Here is a 15,212-nt window from a genome sequence, read left to right on the forward strand (position 1 = left end):
ATTATTATTTTTTTGTTTTGTTTTTTCTATTTGTTTTATTTTGTTCTCTTGTCTTCTGTTTTCCTTTTTATTTCTTATTTTTCTTTTCTTTTTTCAATTTTTAATATATATATTATATATTTTTTATTTTTCTATTATTACTTGACTTTTCTGATATTTTCTGTTTTTTTTCTTGTTTTTGTTTTTGTTCTTGGGGGTTTTATCTTGGATAGATTTTGTGTATTTGTTTTGCATTTTCTTTTTTTTTTAGTTTGCTTTCTGTTTTTGTTCTGCTTTTTGCTTTTCATTTTGTTAGTTTTGTTTTGTTTTGGAGTTGTTTTCTTTGTTAGATTGTTCTCTTGATTTTCATTTTCTTTTTCTTTTTTCCTTTTCTTTGATTGGTTTTGTTTTTACCATTTGATTCGGGTTTTCTTTGTTTGTTTTCTTTACTTTTCTTCTTTTTTCTTTTTTTGCCAAACCATTCAACTTGCGGGGTCTTGGTTCCCAGGCAAGGGGTCGGGTCTGAGACTCTGAGGTAAGGGCACTGAGTCCAAGACACTGGAATACCAGAGAATTTCCAGCCCCAGGGAATATTAATCAACAGGAGCTCTCCCGGAGGTCTCCATCTCGACATCGAGACCTGTCTCCACTAAACAGCATGCAGGCTCCAGGGCTGGTTACCCCATGACAAACAACCAGCAAGACAGGAACACACAACCAATCAACAGACAGGCTGCCTAAAGTCATACTAAGCTCACAGACACCCCAAAACACATCATCTGACACAGCCCTGGAGACCAGAGGGACAGGATTCAGATCTACCCACCAGAGTGCAGGCACCAGTCCCTCCCACCAGGAAGCCTACACAAGCCCCTGGACCAACCTCACTCACTAGGGGCAGACACCAGAAGCAACGGGAACTACGATCCTGCAGCCTGTGAAAAGGAGACCGCAAACACAGTAAGCTACACAAAATAGGAAGATAGAGAAATATGCACCAGATGAAGGAGCAAGGTAAAAATCCACAAGACCAAAAAAAATGAAGAGGAAATAGGTAATTTACCTGAAAAAGAATTCAGAGTAATGATAGTTAAGATGATCCAAGATTTTGGAAATACAACAGAGGAACAGATGAAAAAGATACAAGAAATGTTTAACAAGGAACTATAAGAAATAAAGAACAAAGAATGATGAAAAAGACAATAACCGAAATTAAAAATACACTAGAAGGAATCAATAGCAGAATAACTGAGGCAGAAGAACGGATAAGTAAGCTGTAAGATAGAATGGTGAAAATAACTGCTGCAGAGCAGAATAAAGAAAAAAGATTGAAAAGAAATGAGGACATTCTCACAGACATCTGGGACAACATTAAATGCACCAACATTTGTACTATAGGTGTTGCAGAAGAAGAGAAAGAGAAAGGCTCTGAGAAAATATGTGAAGAGATTATAGTTGAAAACTTCCCTAACATAGGAAAGGAAATAGTCACCAAGTCCAGGAAGCACAGAGAGTCCCATACAGGTTAAATACAAGGAGAGACACATATTAATCAAACTAACAAAAATTAAATACAAAGAAAAAATCTTAAAAGCAGCAACAGAAAAGCAACAAATAATATAAAAGGGAATCCCTATAAGGTTAACAGCTGACTTTTCAGCAGAAACTCTGCAGGCCAGAAGGGAGTGGCAAGACCTATTTAAAGTGATGAAAGGGAAAAACCTACAACCAAGATTACTCTACCCAGCAAGGAACTCACTCAGATCCAATGGAGAAATCAAAAGTGTTACAGATCAGCAAAAGCTAAGAGGATCCAACACCACCAAACCAGTTTTGCAATAAATGCTAAAGGAACTTCTCTAGGCTAGAAATACAAGAGAAGAAAAAGACCTACAAAAACAAACCCAAAACAATTAAGAAAATGGTAATAGAAACATACAGATCGATATTACCTTAAATGTAAATGGATGAGATACTCCAAACAAAAGACACAGACTGGCTTAATGGATACAATAAGACTCATATATATGCTGTCTACAAAAGACCAACTTCAGAGCTAGGGACACATACAGACTGAAAGTGAGGGGATGGAAAAAGATATTCCATGCAAATGGAAATCAAAAGAAAGCTGGAATAGCAATACTCATATCAGACAAAACAGACTTTAAAAATATAGGTTATTACAAGAAACAAGGAAGGACACTACATAATAATCAGGGGAACAATCCAAGAAGATATAACAATTGTAAATATTTACATACCCAACATAAGAGCACCTCAATACATAAGGCAAATTCTAACAGCCATAAAAGGGGAAATTGACAGTAACTCAATAATAGTGGGGGAATTTAACACCTCATTTACACCAATGGAAAGATCATCCAACAGAAAATCAATAAGGAAACACAAGCCTTAAATGACACATTAGAACAGATAGACTTAATTGATATTTATACAACATTCCATCTGAAAGCAGCAGAATACACTTTCTTCTCAGGTATACACGGAACATTCTCCAGGATACATCACATCTTGCGTCATAAATAAAGCCTCAGTAAATTTAAGAAAATTGAAATCATATCAAGCATCTTCTCTAACCACAACACCATGAGAGTAGAAATCAATTACAGGAAAAAAAAAACTGTAAAAAACACAAACATATGGAGGCTAAACAATATGCTACTAAATAACCAATGGATCACTGGAGAAATCAGTGAGGAAATAAAAATTACCAAGAAACAAATGACAAAGAAACACGATGATACAAAACCTATGGGATGCAGCAAAAGCAGTTCTAAGAAGGAATTTTATAGCAATACAATCCCACCTCAAGAAACAAGAAAAATCTCAAATAAACAACCTAAACTTACACCTAAAGTAATAAGAGAAAGAGAACAAACAAAACCCAAAGTAAGTAGAAGAAAACAAATCATAAAGATCAGAGCAAAAATAAATGAAATAGAAATGAAGAAAATAGGGACTTCTCTGGTGGCACAGTGGTTAAGAATCTGCCTGCCAATACAGTGGACATGGGTTCAATCCCCGGTCCAGGAATATCCCACATGCCATGGAGCAACTAAGCCCATGCACCACAACTACTGAGCCTGCACTCCACAGCTCTCAAGCCACTGCTAAGCCCGTGTGCCTAGAGCCCATGCTCCACAACAAGAGAAGCAACCACAATGAGAAGCCCATGTACCACAATGAAGAGTAGCTCCTGATCGCCGCAACTAGAGAAAGCCCGTGCACAGCAACAAAGACCCAATGCAGCCAAAAATAAATAATGAATTAATTAAGTTTTTTAAAAAAGAAATGAAAACAATAGCAAAGATCAATGAAACTAAAAGCTGGTTCTTTTAGAAGATAAACAAAACTGATAAACATTTAGCCAGACTCATCAAGAAAAAAAGGGAGAAGACTCAAAACAATAAACTTAGAAACGAAAAAGGACAAGTTAAAACTGACACCACAGAAATACATAGGATCGTAAGAGACTACTACAAGCAACTATTTACCAAAGAATGAACAATGTGGAAGAAATGGACAAATTCTTAGAAAAATATAGCCTTCTAAGACTGAACCAGGAACAAACAGAAAATATGAACAGACCAATCACAAGTAATGAAATTGAAACTGTGATTAAAAATCTTCCAACAGGGACTTCCCTGGTGGTGCACTGGTTAAGAATTCGCCTGCCAATGCACAGGCCAGGGGTTTGATCCCTACGGGAAAATCCCACATGCTGTGGAGCAAGTAAGCCCATGAGTTACAACTACTGAGCCTGCATGCCACAACTGCTAAAGCCTGCAGGCCCCAGAGCCCATGATCTGCAAAAAGAGAAGCCACCAGAATGAGAAGCCCACACACCACAACAAACAGTAGCCCTCACTCGCCACAACTAAAGAAAGCCCACAGGCAGCAATGAAGATCCAACACAGACAGAAATAAATAAATTTATTTATTTTTTTAAAAAATCTTCCAACAAACAAAAGTCCAGGACCAGATAGCTTCACAGGCGAAGTCTGTCGAACATTTAGAGAAGAGCTAACAACTATCTTTCTGAAACTCTCAAAAATTTGCAGAGGGAGGAACACTCCCAACTGCATTCTATGAGGCCTCCATCACCCTGATACCAAAACCAAACAAAGATATCACACACACAAAAAAAAAGAAAGAAAGAAAATTACAGGCCAATGTCAGTGATGTATACAGACAAAAAAATCCTCAACAAAATACTAGCAAACCAAGTCCAACAACACATTAAAACGATCATACATGATGATCAAGTGGGATTTGTCCCAGGAATGCAAGGATTTTTCACTATATGCAAATCAATCAATGTGATACACCATATTAACAAACTGAGGAATGAAAACCATATGCTCATCTCAATAGATGCAGGAAAAGCTTTTGAAAAAATGCAGCACCCATTTATGATAACAACTCTCCAAAAAGTGGGCATAGAGGGAACCTACCTCAACATAACAAAGGCCATATATGAAAACCCACAGCAAACATCATTCTCAATGGTAAAAAACTGAAAACATTTCCTCTAAGATCAGGAACAAGACAAGGATATCCACTCTCACAACTATTATTCAACATAGTTATGGAAGTTCTAGCCACAGCAATCAGAGAAGAAAAAGAAATAAAAGGAATACAAATTGGAAAAGAAGAAGTAAAACTGTCCCTGTTTGCAGACGATATGATACTATACACAGAAAATCCTAAAAATGCCACCAGAAAACTACTAGAGATAATCAATTAATTTGGTAAAGTTCCAGGACACAAACTTAATACACAGAAATGCATTCCTATACACTAACAACGAAAAATCAGAAAGAGAAATTAAGGAAACTATCCCATTAACCACTGCAACAAGAAGAATAAAACACCTAGGAATAAACCTACCTGAAGAGGCAAAAGATCTGTATTCAGAAAACTATAAGATACTGATGAGGACTTCCTTCATGGCACAGTGGTTAAGAATCTGCGAGCCAATGCAGGGGACATGATTTCGACCCCTGGTCTGGGAAGATCCCACATGCCATGGAGCAACAAAGTCCATGTGCCACAACTACTGAGCCTGTGTGCCGCAACTACTGAAGCCCATGCACATAGACCCCATGCTCCACAACAAGAGAAGCCACCGCAGTAAGAAGTCCACACACTGCAATGAAGGGTAGCCCCCATTCACTGCAACTAGAGAATGACTGCACACAGCAAAGAAGACCCAACTCCACCCCCCAAAAAATTAATTAATTAATTTTATAAAAAAGATACAGATGAAGAAATCAAAGACAATGCAAACAGATGGAGAGAAATACCACGTTCTTGGATTGGAAGAATCAATATTGTGTAAATATTGTATACTACCCAAAGTAATCTACAGATTCAAGGCAATCCTTATTAAATTACCAAGGGCATTTTTCATAGAACCAGAACAAAAAATTTTACAATTTGTATGGAAACACAAAAGGCCCTGAATAGCCAAAGCAATTTGAGAAAGTAAAACAGAGCTGGAGGAACCAGGCTCCCTCACTTCAGACTATACTACAAAGCTACAGTAATCAAGACAGTATGGTACTGGCACAGAAACAGAAATATAGATCAATGGAACAGGATAGAAAGCCCAGAGATAAACCCATGCACCATGTCACCTAATCTATGACAAATGAGACAAGTATACACAATGGAGAAAACAGAGCCTCTTCAATAAGTGGTACTGGGAAAACTGTACAGCAACATGTGAAAGAATGAAATTAGAACACTCCCTAACACCATACACAAAAATAAACTCAAAATGGATTAAATACCTAAATGTGAGGCCAGACACTATAAAACTCTTATAGGTAAAGATAGGCAGAACACTCATTGACATAAATCACAGCAACATCTTTTTTGACCCACCTCCTAGAGTAATGGAAATAAAAACAAAAATAAACAAATGGGACCTAATGAAACTTAAAAGCTTTTGCACAGCAAAGAAAACCATAAACAAGATGAAAAGACAACCCTCAGAATGGGAGAAAATATTTGCAAATGAAGCAACTGAAAAGGGATTAATGTCCAAAATATATGAACAGTTCATGCAGCTCAATAGCAAAAAAACAAACAACCCAGTCGAAAAATAGGTGGAAGACCTAAACAGACATTTCACCAAAGAAGACATACAGATGGCCAACAGTCACGAGAAAAGATGCTCAACATTGCTAACTGTTAGAGAAATGCAAATCAAAACTACAATGAGATAGCACCTCACACCAGTCAGAACTCCCATCATCCAAAAATCCAGAAACAATAAGTGCTGGAGAGGGTATGGAGAAAAGGGAACATTCTTACACTGTTGGTGGGAATGTAAATTGATACAGTCACTATAAGGAACAGTATGAAGGTTCCTTAAAAAACTAAAAATAGAACTACCATAGGACCCAGCAATCCCACTCCTGGGCAATACCTGGAGAAAGCCATAATTCAGAAAGATACATGCGGGACTTCCCTGGTGGCACAGTGGTTAAGAATCTGCCTGCCAATGGAGGGGACATGGGTTTGAGCCCTGGTCCAGGAAGATCCCACATGCTGTGGAGCAACTAAGCCTGTGTGCCACAACTACTGAGCCTGCGCTTTAGAGCACACAAGCCACAACTACTAAGCCCACATGCCACAACTACTAAAGCCCATGCGCCTAGAGACCATGCTCCGCAACGAGAGGCCACCGCAATGAGAAGCCCACACACCACAACGAAGAGTAGTCCCCACTCACCACAACTAGAGAAAGCCTGCGCACACCAATGAAGACCCAATACAGCCACAAATAAATAAATAAATAAAAGATACAAGCATTATTTACTATAGCCAGGACATGGAAGCAACCTAAACGTCCATCAACAGAAGCATGGATAAAGAAGATGTGGTACATACATACAATAGAATATTACTCAGCCATAAAAAGGAACAAAATTGTGCCATTTGCAGAGATGTGTATAGACCTAGAAACTGTCATACAGAGGGAAGTAAGTCAGAAAGAGAAAAACAAATATTGTATAATATCACTTACATGTGGGATCTACAAAAATGGTACAGATGAACTTATTTGCAAAGCAGAAATAGAGACAGACTTAGAGAACAGATGTATGGATAACAGGCAAGGGAAGGGTAGTGAGATGAACTGGGAGAATGGGATTGACACATATATACTACTATGTATTAAATAGATGATGAGAATCTACTGTATAGCACAGGGAACTCTACTCAGTGCTCTGTGGTGACCTAAATGAGAAGGAAATCCAAAAAACAGGGGATATATGTATACATATAGCTGATTCACTTTGTTGTACAGCAGAAACTAACATAACATTGTAAAACAACTATACTCCGATAAAAGTTAATTTAAAAAATTATTTTCACAGATTTGAAGTTATATTTTGGCATTTTCTAGAAATAATTTACAGGGGTTTTATTTTATTTTAATTAATTAATTAATTAATATTTATTTATTTTTGGCTGTGTTGGGTCTTCGTTTCTGTGCGAGGGCTTTCTCTAGTTGTGGCAAGTGGGGGCCACTCTTCATCACAGTGCGCGGGCCTCTCACTATCACGGCCTCTCTTGTTGCGGAGCACAGGCTCCAGATGCACAGGCTCAGTGGTTGTGGCTCATGGGCCCAGCCGCTCTGCGGCTGGGATCCTCCCAGACCAGGGCTCGAACCTGCGTCCCCCGCATTAGCAGGCAGACTCTCAACCACTGCGTCACCAGGGAAGTCCCAGGGGTTTTATTTTTTAAAGCATTACATGTACATCACATAAAATTTTTTAAATTAAAAAACCCATCATCCTAAAAAAATTAATTAAAAATATTAATTAAAAAATAGAAGGATTATAAGAGAATACAATGAACAACAAATTGGATAACCTAGAAGAAATTCTTAGAATTGTACAACCTTCCAACACTGAATCATGAAATACTTTCAGAGGTGAACACACTGTATACAGAAGTCAGTATAATATTGTACACATGGAATTATATAATACAATTTATATAATGTTATAAAGCAATTTTACCTCATATATATATATGTATACACACACACACACATATATGTATATAATGTGCTCTGATCCCATAATGAAACTTCTAGAAATACATTAGTAATTAGAGATGGGCAAAAGATGTTTCAAACAGCATTATTAATAAGGCAACTATTGGGAGCAATTTAAATAACCAATAGCAGAGAAAATGGTTCATCAATTATGATATATTAACTCAATGTAAATACACAGGCAGCCATGAAAAACTGTTTTCAAAGACCACTTAGTGATGTGAGACTATGAAATGACAGAATAATAAATTAAAATGGCTAAGAAAAAAAAAGTGTTGAAGAAACAGAAAGACAGCGAAACTACACTGAACACAGAACTAAGCCCAAGGAAACACTTAATGCTGGAACAAAAGAAAATTTTAAAATAAGTAAAATTAATGTAGTGTTCCCACAAAAGTTTAAGATACTATCCAAAAACAAGAAGCTTCCACAGAGTCATCTTTGACATGTTCTTACTTTCACCATTCATAATTAATCTAGCACCATGATCAGTCAACTTTACTTCACAAATATCTTTCAAATCCACTCATATTTGCCCATCACCAACATCCTGGTACAAACTACCATCATTTGTCTCCTGGACCACTAATTAGTCTTCCTCATTCATTCCTGCCCATCCAATCCCAATGTGCTAGGGATACAATGATGAACAAAAGTTCACAATTTATGCCATCATGGAGTTTATAATTTTGTGAGGCAAACAGAAATGATTCAGTTACATAAGAAAGCAGCAGTTAGCACTGTATAAGAAAGCTATAGAGTGCTATGAGAGTATCAACTTCCCAGTGGTCTGAAGACCAAAATCTTTAACATGGTTGACAAAGCCCTCTGTGGCATGGATTCTGCTTATCTTTCCAGCATCATCTTCCACCACATTCCCACTTAATCATTATTATGGAAGCACACTGGCTCCCCTTTTTTTCTCATTTGCTTGAGTGCCCTATGCTCTCTCACTAACCTTGGGGCCTTTGTTCACACCGTTTATTCTGTCTATAATGTTCTTCTCCACACTTCTCTCTTTTCTAGTTGGCTTGAGACATTTCAGTTTAAGCCACTTCTCCAAGGAAGCCTGTTCTGACCTCCCAGAATTAAGTCAGCACCCTCACCCATTTGAACACTCTGATAGTACCCTATAGCATTCTCACATGTTCTCTAACCACAATGGAATTAAATTAGAAATCAACAACAGAAAGAAATGTGGGGAAGAGACACCTGAGTGGTATAAGAAAACCAGGAAGAGGTGGTAGGGAATGGTGCTGATGATGATATGATGCTTATGTCTTGTAATCCAAAAGAAAGAGACCGGTTCAAATAATAGGGACTTGTCAACAATGTCAAATCCTACTGAGAGGACAAATAAGGTAATGCTGAACATTTTCCACTGGGTTTGGCAACATAGAAGATTTTGTTAACCTTGCTGATTGGTGTCTCATTGGAGCTATGGGGGAATAAGTCAGATTAAGTTGGGTTGACGAATGAATGGAAGGTAAGTAAATGGAGACAGCAAGGGTAGGCAATTCTTTAGATAAATTTGTTGTGAAGGAAAAGAAACTGAGAAGGGGGCAGAATACTATGGGATGTAACAGGTTAATTGTGTTATTTTAACTTTTCCCATCTTTGCCTTTGCCTTTGATCTACCTGTTTCTGAAAGATATGTTAAAGTGCCATTATGAATTTTATCTTTTCCTCCCTGTATATCTAAAACAATGTTTGTTGCTTTATTGCTATTAGCTCTTCTTGTTGGATTTTCTCTTTTATTAATTTTAATTTCCCCCTGAAATAGTATGTCTTTTACCAGTTAATTGTACTCAATCACCTTTACTGCCAGAATTGATAAGATTGATCATATTTGGACAATTGTATTTTATGGTTGGTTTCTTTTTCATGTTTATTTCTTGTTGTTTCTTTTCATTTCTTTCCTGATCTGCTGGATGAAGCAAAGTTTCCTTATCTCGTTGTTTTCTGTGATATGAATTTTCTACTTTTATTTGGACCCTAGAAATGGTTTTCCTTTTTTATGACAAATATAAATGGTTTACTGAATTAGTTGGAATCAGTAAGGTGCAAGCAAAAAGCAATTTTAGTTTTCTCATGACTGCCTCCTTCAGGCTGTTCTGCAGACTCAGTTCTTACCAACCCTGGATGAAATATCACTAGGATGAAAAAATATCCTAGTGTTTTCAGTGAATCTTAGTCTTTACAAATTTTAATACGGTCTAACCCAATCTCTTATCCAACTGAAAACTTATCTCTTCCTCCAACTCCAGATGTGCCTCAGTCTGGCAATGGAGAAAGGAAGTGAGGTTAGAGTCTTCACCATTTTCCCACCTGTTGCTTTACCTTTCCTTCATTGCTGTGCTGTCTCTTGCTCCTTCGGGATTGAAAGTGGGAAGATATACAAATGTCTAGTAAGCATACAAAAAGATGCTCAACAGCACTGGTCATTTGAGAGATGCAAATCAAAACCACAGTGAGATAACACTTCACACACTGGAATGGCTGTAATCAAAAAGACAGACAATAATAAGTGGTGATGAGCTGTGGAAAAATTAGAACCCCCATACGTTATGGGTGGAAATGCAAAATGGCACACATTTCCGCTTTGGAAAATAGTCTGTCAACTTCCCAAAATATTAAACAAAGAGCTACTGTATGACCCAGCAATTTCACTCCTACATATATACCCAAGAGAAATGCAACCTATGTCCACACAAAAACTTATACACAGCTGTTTATACTAGCATTAATCACAGTAGTCACAAAGTGGATACAACCTAAATGTTCATTAACTGATAAATGGATGAAGAAAATACAGTAGATTCATACAATGGAATATTTGGCAATAAAAAGGAATGAAGTACTGATACACACTACAAGATATATGAACAAAAAAAAAATTATACTAAGTGAAGGAAGCCACACACTGAGACCACATGTTGTATGATACTATTTATGTGAAATGTCCAGGATATGGAAATCTATAGAGACAGAAAGTAGAATAATGATTGCCCAGGGCTGGGAGGTGGAGGTGGGGAGAAGGCAGGTGTGAATGCTAATGAATACACGGTTTGTTTTGAAGGTGACAAAAAGCTCTAAAAATAGAGTATGGTGATGATTACATAACTCTGTAAATATACTAAAAGCAACTGAATTGTGCACTTTAAATATGTAAGCTTTATGGTATGTAAATTATATCTCAATAAAGGTATTTAAAGAAAAAGTGATTCATCATAGGCCAACAAAATGTAACATGCCCCAAAATGTAGAAACTGTCCAGGCTACGTTATCTAAAATTAATAATGAATCCCCCAAAACCATTAACAACTTGGAAATTTTTAAGTATCATTTTATATAAAATAGAAATCAAAACTGAAATCAGACTATTTACAAATTATTGACAACTAAAACAGTTGACAGTGTATAACAAAATATATGAGTTACAGGAGAAGGATCACCCAGAGGAAATTTGTTCCACTAGGTATATAAAATACAAGACAAAATAAATTAATAAAAATAAAATTTTCAAATAAGAAAAACATATACTTATTATAAAAACTGTAAAGTAAATAAATAGAACAAAAGCTGGACTGTTGAAAAGAACTAAACAAACAGAAAAAATCTTTTAGCAAGTCTGAACAAGATATAAGGGAAATACACATAAACATTAGGGATGAGAAATAGGATATAACACTATATGTTAGAATCTTCTGGAAATATTTTACATTTGAAAGAAATATAAATTATGAAATATGGATTAAAATTGGTTTTAAAAAATTAATGAGAATAATAGAGAAAAAATGGAAAGGAAATCAACGATCACTTCACAAAAAAGGCAGTGGCCTTAAGTAGTTGTTTTTTTTTTTTTAATTATTTATTTACTTATTTTTGTTTGTGTTGGGTCCTCATTGCTGTTCACGGGCTTTCCCTAGTTGCAGTGAGTGGGGGCCACTCCTCCCTGCGATGCACAGGCTTCTCATTGCCGTGGCTTCTCCTGTTGTGGAGCACGGGCTCGAGGCACACAGGGTTCAGTAGTTGCGGCGCATGGACTGAGCAGCTGTGGCTCATGGGCTCTAGAGCGCAGGCTCAGTAGTTGTGGCGCACGGGCTTAGTTGCTCCGTGGCATGTGGGATCTTCCCGGACCAGGGCTCAAACCCGTGTCCCCTGCACTGGCAGGTGGACTCTCTACCACTGTGCCACCAGGGAAGTCCCTTAAGTAGTTTTTAAAGCAACTTCTATCAGACCTTAAAAAAAAAAAAGATAATCTCTTCACTAGTTTTATGTGTAAGAGCAGAGAAGAGAATGGAAGCCTCCAAATTCATTCCATAAGCTTGAACTGATACCATACTGGAACAAGAATGTCTTGCAAACAGTATCTCACACACACACCACTTCTCCCTTATAAATATAGAAAATTTTTCCTTTAAAAAATTTGGCAAGCAAAATATAACAGAATTTCAAAACAAGAATGGGGTGCTTTCATACAAATTCCTATGTTAAAAGATTAAAAATAGAAAATCCATAGTAATGATAATAGTAGTGTTACAGGGCAAATTGGAAACTATTTCAAAACTTTTACAATAAATGATACATTTATTATTAATAACTTCTTCAAATCCTATTCCTTTACCCAATCTTATTTAAAATGACCCTTCACTGGGTATTCCAAAGGCTTATTTTGGAGTCAAATGTAGTTCAGATTTAAATAGTTTAAATAAACATTTACACTTTATTTTTTTCCAACTACTCAGCATCTGAATCTGAATCCTCTTCCTAGGCTTGGGGATTTCTCTTATCTCAGTATTTTGTGCAAGACCAAGCCTGCCTTCCATTATAGAAAAGGTAAGTATCGGATATTAACTTTCCTACTTCCCCTGCCACCTAGGGCTTGGACACATGGATAGGATTGGCCAGTCAAGAGCCCCCACCAGAATTTTTGTATCAAGACCCAGTAACTCAAAGAAGCAGAGGCAGTAGAGAATGCTTTTCTTGCAACAGTATCAACAGTGGAAGCCACATCTGATTTTCAAGGGAAGCAGGTTGCTGTGGTGCCAAAGGCAACATCCACAGAGCAAGATAGCGTCTCATATTCAGAAGTAGTGATAGAGCTCTGTCGTCACCTAACCAGTTTTTTTTGCAGTTTTTGGCTGTGAGTCAGGCTGCACAGCAATCTAGTTTTCTGACCTCTTCTGCTTTTCCCATACTCCTTGAAGATTCTATGAGTTTCTCAAGATCCAGTCAATAGATTTCTTACCTGCTTGAATCACTGAGTCAGTTTTATTGCCTGAAACTAAGAACACTGAGTGACACAAAGTGACACAAAGGTTTACTGTTATAACATGAAATTCTAGGTTAGATTTTTTTTTTTTTTTTGGTTTTTGTGGTACACGGACCTCTCACTGCTGTGGCCTCACCCTTTGCGGAGCACAGGCTCCGGACGCACAGGCTCAGCGGCCATGGCTCACGGGCCCAGCCGCTCCGCGGCATGTGGGATCCCCCCGGACCGGGGCACGAACCCGTGTCCCCTGCATCGGCAGGCGGACTCCCAACCACTGCGCCACCAGGGAAGCCCTGGATTTTTGTTTTTAAGAAAATCCCTATGCTTAACTCACGTAAATCCTTCCAGACAAACTCCTTGCCCACAGTAACTGAGATCACCTATATCTACCTATTGTGCTAATAAGAGGAAGACATAAAGCTCAGTCTACTGAGCCAGCACTAAACCGTTGCTACTCATTGACAGTTTTTTTAGAAGACAGGGTGCATAGGTGAGAGAAAGAATATAGATACCTTGAAGTTCATAAACAAAAATAGTGAAATTAGAAAGACAAATAGAGCCCTTGTCCTGAAGAACACCACAGTCTACTGAGAATAACAGATGACAAATACTCCAATATTCCAAAGAAAAGTTGCTAGGCACATCCATGAGACTTATTAGGAGATAGCAAAAGTGGTCCTGTGAGGAGATCACTCTCCTCATCTATGTTTATAAAAGGATATATGTAACAAGATTTTTAGATGAGACTCTCAACTTTGTTACAATGTTCTTCCTCCTACCCCAAAGACTAGGGTAGGAGGAGTACTTTCCCCCATATTCTAATCAAGTGAAAGGAGCTTCAAAAGAACCACACATATAGACTGGGTTTTTTTGCAAGAGGTGAGACTGACATTCTCCCTTCTCCCTTGCTTACTGAACTATAGAAACTCACAAATCCATTCTGTTTTGCTACAATCATAGAAGGTAAACAAATTATTGGGAGAAACACACACTCAGAAATTTGTTCAGCAAAGATGCTGAGTTTCTCCAAGGTCCATGGGCTACTGATTGGATCCTTTTGAAAATTCCTACCCAACAGTTGCCTGGTGAGGTGAAATGACTTCAACAGAAAGAGAAAAATGGAAATGTACTGCCAGAAGCAGGAATTAGGGGAAAGTCAAAGAGGTTACCCTGGGATGTCAGCAAACCACGTCAGCAAACAGTGCACTGTCAGGTTATTAAGTGTACGGTGACATTCTGAAGACTCCAGAAAAGCATACCACAAGAAGCAGCCATTGCACATCCAACAGCTAGTAGCAGAAAAATCACAAACAGCACCAGCTACCCTTTAGCTCTCATCCCTCAAACCAAATAATGAGGTTAGGAGGAGGAAAGGAAGTAGAGAAATGAGAAAAAGAAAACAGGCCATGACATACTTACCCGCTACTGTCTTATGAAATTGTAATCGGGGGACTTCCCTGGTGGTCTAGTGGTTAAGACTCTGTGCTTCCACTGCAGGGGGCATGGGTTGGATCCCTGGTCGGGGAACTGAGAAACTGTATGACACGTGGCACAGCAAAAACAAAACAAAAAATTAAAATTAAAAAATTTAAGAGTCTCCAATAAACTCAGAGATTGCCTTTAAAAAAAAATAAAATGAAAAGAAATTGTAAATCGGGCCTGAACTTGATGGAGGTGGTAAAAGGTAGCCAAAGAGCCAGCTTAGGATTTGATGAGAGATAGAAGTTTTGATAGTAGATTGATTGGACTGAACTTTTTTTTTTTTTTTTTTGTGGCACGCGGTCCTCTCACTGTTGTGGCCTCTCCAGTTGCGGAGCACAGGCTCCGGACGCGCAGGCTCAGCGGCCAAGGCTCACGGGCCCA

General features: G+C 37.8%; 1 protein-coding gene across 6 annotated transcripts in view; it reads right to left on the reverse strand.

Annotated features, from left to right (window-relative positions):
• ZNF215 (zinc finger protein 215) overlaps window positions 1-15,212 on the reverse strand; it is a 206,603-nt gene that overhangs the window by 162,464 nt on the left and 28,927 nt on the right. For 3 of the 6 annotated variants that reach the window (XM_067038738.1, XM_067038737.1, XM_067038735.1), the window contains exon 2: window positions 14,769-14,884. The exons of the other annotated variants lie outside the window; for them this stretch is intronic. The gene's annotated coding sequence lies outside the window, so the exon portion shown is untranslated. The remainder of the gene's footprint in view (window positions 1-14,768; window positions 14,885-15,212) is intronic. 6 annotated transcript variants of the gene reach the window in all.

This window comes from Kogia breviceps, chromosome 7 (assembly GCF_026419965.1).
Source record: "Kogia breviceps isolate mKogBre1 chromosome 7, mKogBre1 haplotype 1, whole genome shotgun sequence".
NCBI lineage: Eukaryota > Metazoa > Chordata > Mammalia > Artiodactyla > Physeteridae > Kogia > Kogia breviceps.